Source organism: Mauremys reevesii, linkage group 5, assembly GCF_016161935.1.
Source record: "Mauremys reevesii isolate NIE-2019 linkage group 5, ASM1616193v1, whole genome shotgun sequence".
Classification (NCBI taxonomy): Eukaryota; Metazoa; Chordata; order Testudines; family Geoemydidae; genus Mauremys; species Mauremys reevesii.
In genome coordinates, this window is record NC_052627.1 from 134,690,776 (window position 1) to 134,697,025 (window position 6,250).

General features: G+C 43.3%; 1 long non-coding RNA gene across 1 annotated transcript in view; it reads right to left on the reverse strand.

Annotated features, from left to right (window-relative positions):
* Window positions 1-5,795, reverse strand: part of LOC120406992 — a 33,459-nt gene extending 27,664 nt beyond the window's left edge. Inside the window, exon 1 of the long non-coding RNA XR_005599720.1 lies at window positions 5,663-5,795. This is a non-coding gene — a long non-coding RNA (uncharacterized LOC120406992). The remainder of the gene's footprint in view (window positions 1-5,662) is intronic.
* Window positions 5,796-6,250: the final 455 nt, after the last annotated feature.

Genomic DNA, 6,250 nt, shown 5'->3' on the forward strand with positions numbered 1-6,250 from the left:
AAGCATGCCATAGGTTGCCTACCCCTGAGCTAGATGAACAGGTGGAACTCCACCAAGAGCCTGCTTCCAGAGCTCAAGGACAAGTAAATAGCGAGGAAGCTGAGTTAGAAAAGCTCAGTATGCAGCATAACACCGCATCAGCTCTAACATTAAATCAGCAAAGAGTCTTGTGGCACCTTATAGACTAACAGACATTTTGGAGCATGAGCTTTCGTGGGTGAATACCCACTTCGTCGGATGCAACATTAAATCAAACACTGCAGATAAACCAATTAGAAAAACAAATAAAAAAACTAAATGGAAATTTAATAAAGAAAGAGAAAGAGAATTACATACTGGCAAAGAAATTAGAAGATTCCCAGGCTGCAGTATGGGAGCTGATGAAGGAGGTCACAAAAGCCAAAAAGGATACTGGGAATCATCGTCTGTGTGATCATAGAATACACACGTTAAAAGAGAAACTGAACGGAACACAAGGGGTTATAAGTGCCTTCCATACTGATCCCTTAAAGGGGTATGAGTCAAGGGAATCAGATTCAGATGGGGATGAGTGAGAAAGGGAAATAGCACTTCCGGAATACAGTGACAGCTATACTCCACCATCTGCCCCAAAGAGGTCATGAGATCTCAGTAGAGGAGGAGGAGAGGAAATATCCTTCAATTGTACCAATTACCACCATAGTGGTACATTATGGGCCCAACAAACCACCTGAAACACGCTGTGAAATTTGTGCACTAGGGCCAAAACAGGCATGGGGAATGGGTAAGAACATGGGCCCACTTAATAAGGAAAATGCCATAGACTGGCTTGTGAAAATTAGTAGCACAGATGGTATCAGCAAAGAGGACACTGTCACCCTGATAAGAGAGTGCATGAACAGGGAGAGTTTGGGGCTCTGCCAAGTGAAGTCCAAATGGATAATGTAGATGAACTGATAGATATCTACACAGCAGTAACCAAACTATACTATCCCCATGAGAACCTCTTGGGTAAAATGTACTCTGACAGACAGAAATTAAATGAAAGACCTGAGAAATTTCTCACTAGAAATCATTTCTTATATTGGCTTACTGGTATGTCACCACTCATAAATGGAGCAGCAACATGTGACACCCCTGAGTTCAGGAAGAAGTTTGTGCAAGGTCTACTACCAGCACTGAGAATGGGACCAGCTAACCCCAGGGTAACTAGCCTCAAAGAATTAGAAAGCCAAACTCAGAAATCTTATGAATTACAACGCGAGGCTTACCCTGGCTCTGGGAACAAGAAAAAAGTAGCTGCAATCAAAGGGGCTGATAGTAAGAAGGTCAATGAGTTCAAAGGAAAAGGGAATAATGATTCAGCCAAGGCTTGAGACTCCAATTACAGTCAAGCAGCTGCAAATGAAATGAAGGGATTTAGATCAGTCCTGTGGAAAAGGCTCTTAAAATACATAACCCCAGATCAAATCGATCGCCTGCCCATAGAGGAGCTGCTTAGGAGGTTGTCTAAGTAGAGGGAGACAAATCAACAGCAAATGCAGTGACTCCTCCAAGACCAGGAGAGCTGCAAAGCTCCTTATGAGGGTGCCAAGCTCTCCCTCCCCCTTCATATGTAGCACCTATTAATAATGACAAATAGGGGAGACCAGTGGCTGACATCTGCCTGGTAGGGGAGTTTGGCAAAACACAGCAAACAATGCTGCTGGACACAGGTGCCACAATGTCTATAGTCTGTACTAGGGCAGCTCCACGCATCAAAAAGCTTCCCATCCAAGAGATCAACGTGCTATAAGGCTATAATGGCAGAGAAAGCACAGCTCCCTTCTCAAAACCCATCCTATGTATAATAGGGACATTGATGATGGAGGCCACCTTTGGGATGCAGAGGCTAGATTGACATGGTATCCTGGAGGTAGATATACTGAAGAAATTGAATATGATTGTGGACTTCCCAAATCAGATGTTAATTCAGGGCCAGAATGAGGAAGGAGGATTTATAGTGTCGGCCTCGCACTGTGTAGACGCTTTGAGAGGTCCAATCGAGATTGGGATGCCTTCATGGGGAGAAGATATAGCTCAGATCACCAGCAAATATTCCCACATCTTTGCTAAGAACAAGTTGGACTGTGGTAAGATCCAAGCAGAAGTCATGGTAGGGGATCCAGATCCGAGGCCACAGAGAAAGTACAAATATTTGCAAGAGGCCCAGGAGGGGATCCAAAGTACCATTGACTCGTTAAAAGAACAAGGAGTCCTTGCTGAAACTGCCAGTGTCTGTAATGCTCCAATATGGGCGGTGTTGAAATCTGACAAGGTCACATGGAGACTGACAGTAGATTACAGAGCCTTGAATCATGTAACACCTAGATTAGAACCCATCGTAGCTAAATTCCCAGAGATCATGTCAGCAATAGTCACCGGTGCGCAATAGTTTTCCATGACTGACTTGACCAATGCCTTCTTCTCGATACCTCTGCATCATGATGCGTAGTACAAATTCACATTCACGTATGACAATCAGCAGTTAACATTCACCAGGGTACCATAAGGATACTACAATGCGCCCTCGCTGTGTCATAGATATGTGACAAGAATGTGGAAACACCTGAACCATAAAGACAAGGTCATCAGTTATGTGGATGACATTCTAGTAGCCACGAAATCAAGAGAAAAAAATCTAAACATCTTAGATGAGGTGTTGAAGGTCATTCAAGAAACTTGATTTCTCATCAGTCCACAGAAGGCACAGTTGTTAAAATAGCGAGTGACTTACCTGGGAGTAGAACTAGGAATGCACAGACACTGACCAGATGCTAGTAGAATAGATCTTATTTGCAAGTTGCCAGCTCCATGTGATAGCTCTGCATTGAGGTCCTTTTTAGGCCTTATGGGATTCTCAAGAGACTTTATAGATGGGTAAGCAGAGATTTCTCAACTCCTCTATGCCCTGCTCAGAAAAAGACAGGATTGGATCTGCGGAGACCGAGAGCAAGAAGCTGTCTGTAAACTTAAACAAGCTCTTGCACAAGCCCCTGCGCTCACATACCCCCATCCTCACAAGCCATTTCATCTGCAACTCTCGACTATGGGACAAGGGATGAGCACTGTCTTGCTGCAACAGAGTGGTGCGAGTCTTAAGCCAGTAGCCTACAGATCAAAACACCTGTCCGAGATTGAAAAGAGGTACTCGCCCTGTGAGAGAGAGGTTTTGGCTCTCATCTGGTCCCTGAAACATTGGAAATATCTTATCGGGATGTCCCCAGTGCTGGTATGGACAACGCATACTCCCATACCTTATGTCTTGTCTGGAAAAGTTAATGAAGACAGGGTGTCGAACCCTCACCTAGTGGGATGGACATTGAGCCTCCTCACTAGAGAGGTGCAGGTGGACAAGGTAATGACCCTATCAACAATCCCATTGGTTCTGCTCACATAGAGTGAAGAGCATGAAAGCCCACTGCCACAGGAGGAGGTAGAAACCATCAAATCTCCTTTCCAGCTGGAGGTTTCCTTTGAAAAAGCTAAGGAAGGCAGGCCGAGACATATGGTTTGTCTACAGGAGTAGTTGTCATCAACAGAGCAAGCCTTGTATGGGATATGCCGTTCAAACTGGAAGAGGGCTGCAGGGTACAGCCATCCCTCATTCTGCACAATAGTGGCCCTGGATACAGCAGATTTGAAATCTGACATCATCATATATTCTGACTTGGATTGGGCCATCAGAGCCCTCCTAGATTGGATGACAGTTTGGATAGCTAGAAACATGACCTCAGCTGATAACAACTCAGTTGCATGTGCTAAATATCTTGTGCATGCATGGAGGTTGGCTGAAGCCAGGACAGGACAGACCTACTTATTTAAAGAGCACACAGGAAAAGCATGGCTGAAATCTCCAGGCTAAATAACAAAGTAGACATCCTAGCTAAACAAGCTGCCCTTATGGGTCCTGAGACTCTGTGGGAGAAATCGAAGGTCATCATGCACAAGTTACAACCCACAGAAGTACAAAGCCAATTGGACATAATACAGCTACAGAAATGGGACAAGGAAGTGACAAACCTACTGGGAAAGCAGAACTATAGGGGATACAACATTTTTAAGCATCAGAGTGAACTCATCATGGCCAGTAAGAATGATGCCAAGGACGATATCCCAGTTCTAGTAATCCCCAAATGCCTCAGAAAAGAACTGATCGTACTAGCCCATCAACAGGGACATTTTGGGGTCAGGAAGACTGTTAAAAGGATCCTGACAGTTGGATGGTGGCTAAGGATACAGAACAGCACATTTGGAACTGCCTAAAATGCACCAAGAACAATCCAGATCATAGAACTGTGAAGGGTCCATTATTAAATCAGCCTATCGGGGGACCATGGCACCGTCTACAGATAGACTACATTGGTCCTTTGCCACGCTCCAGACAGGGCATGGTTCACAGTAACCATACCATCATTGTCTGTATCCTGACTTTGAAGGAAGCCCAGGAAGAATGGGTGTAACCATTAGTGCCCTTAGGTCTAAATGTTAACCACTCTGTATTGCTCCAGTGGAACTCAGCAAATGGGTCCATCAGAAGGACAGTGAATACCATGCTGTTAACCTGCAATCATGCATTAAGGAAAAGGTGCAGGGATATACATGTAGCTCAGAAGTCATCGAGATTTCTCATGTATGTCTTAATTTGAAGGAGGGCAAATGCCATTATAAAATGCATCCATCTGATTTTAATCATTCCACTATGGTGTTAGTGGATGCCAATAGTATTTGTATTCACAGCCGGTGCCATGAGTTCGTTGTTAATGTTTACCACAAAATTCCCCACAACCCATTCATAAACATCTATCTGTTTTCAGTAATGTGACATGAATTTCACTTGACACAAAGTAACCATGCAAACCATAAAACACATTGACTCCTATATGAACCATTTCACTTAGGAGTGAATATATCAGCCTTAAAACATCTTATGCACCACCCAGAAATGAAATACCACTTAAGACAAATTCAAAGGGAAGGAAAAGAGGTCATGCTTACGGTACATCATGCCTCAGATCAAATCAAATGAGTTCTTAAAAGAATTCAGAAGTGACACTGCATCAAATCATTGGTGGGAAAACCTATTTGGAGGGTCTGTTGATTATAATGAGGTATGGCATCTATTATTGCACCCTGTTGTAGTGGTTTTGATTGTTAAAGTGGTCATTATTATATATCTGGTATGTTTAACTTTCTGGATTAAGAAATGAGTGAAGTCCAACAAATTCATTGTTCCATTTAAGTTGGTATAAATGTAATTATGTATGAAATCAGAGTGGTTGAGTTGTGACAGCAAAGAGGGTGTATCTCCTCTTACCATCAAGGAGGGGAAATGTAGCATTTATTAGAGTTTATCTATTGTTCTCATTTTTATTCATCTGTGCTTTTTATGTACTGTTTTGTGAAACTTATGGGTCAATGGTCATGGTCAAGTTGCTGTTTGGACTCCATTTTATGGGTCCTTTTGGTTGAGTCTTTGACACCTTTTCTCCCAATGGCGGGAAGAAAAGTGGTGGGAAAAGGTCACATGCCCAAGTCTATTTAAGGCCAGCACATTCAGCACCAGGGGCTGTCCACCACAGAGGAAGCCCATGCCTAGTTCTTCCACGCACAAGAGAGGAAAGATTCTTCACAAGATACCTACCTGAAGACCATCGCGGGGTACCCAGATCCAGCTTCAGTCTGTGTCTCTCCTGTAATCCCATCTAAGGCAGTTACAGGTCCGGAATCCAGCAACCGCGGCAGCAGTCCGCAGTCACGACCAGCTGTCTGCCTTTCAGTCCGAGTTGCCAGTGAAAGTCATCTCCTGCAAGTAAAGGAGTTCCCATAGCTTGCTAAGGGTAGAAGGAAACCAGGCCTTATGGCCTTTTGGGTCAAACCTTTGAGCTATTATTCTGTTGCCTTTGTTAATTTGTTTAATTTTAATAAATCTTAGTAAATCTATCTTTACACTGGGGTTTTTTACTTACCTCATGGGTTTTAAAAAGTGATAGAGATATTTATCTGGGTCTGAACCTTAGTCTTATGTATCTCTTACAGAATTTTGAGATAGCACCAGGATGCTGGTTTCCTAAATTTGCCCAACTATTTGTATCTTCTTTCATTATATCACGTCCTTGTCTATTTGCTTTTGGTCCTCTGGGAGCATATATCAAATTTCCATGGTGACTGCCACCAGAGTATACAGATTTCCTCTCTGGTTTTAACACATCCAGAATGACATCCATCTGGT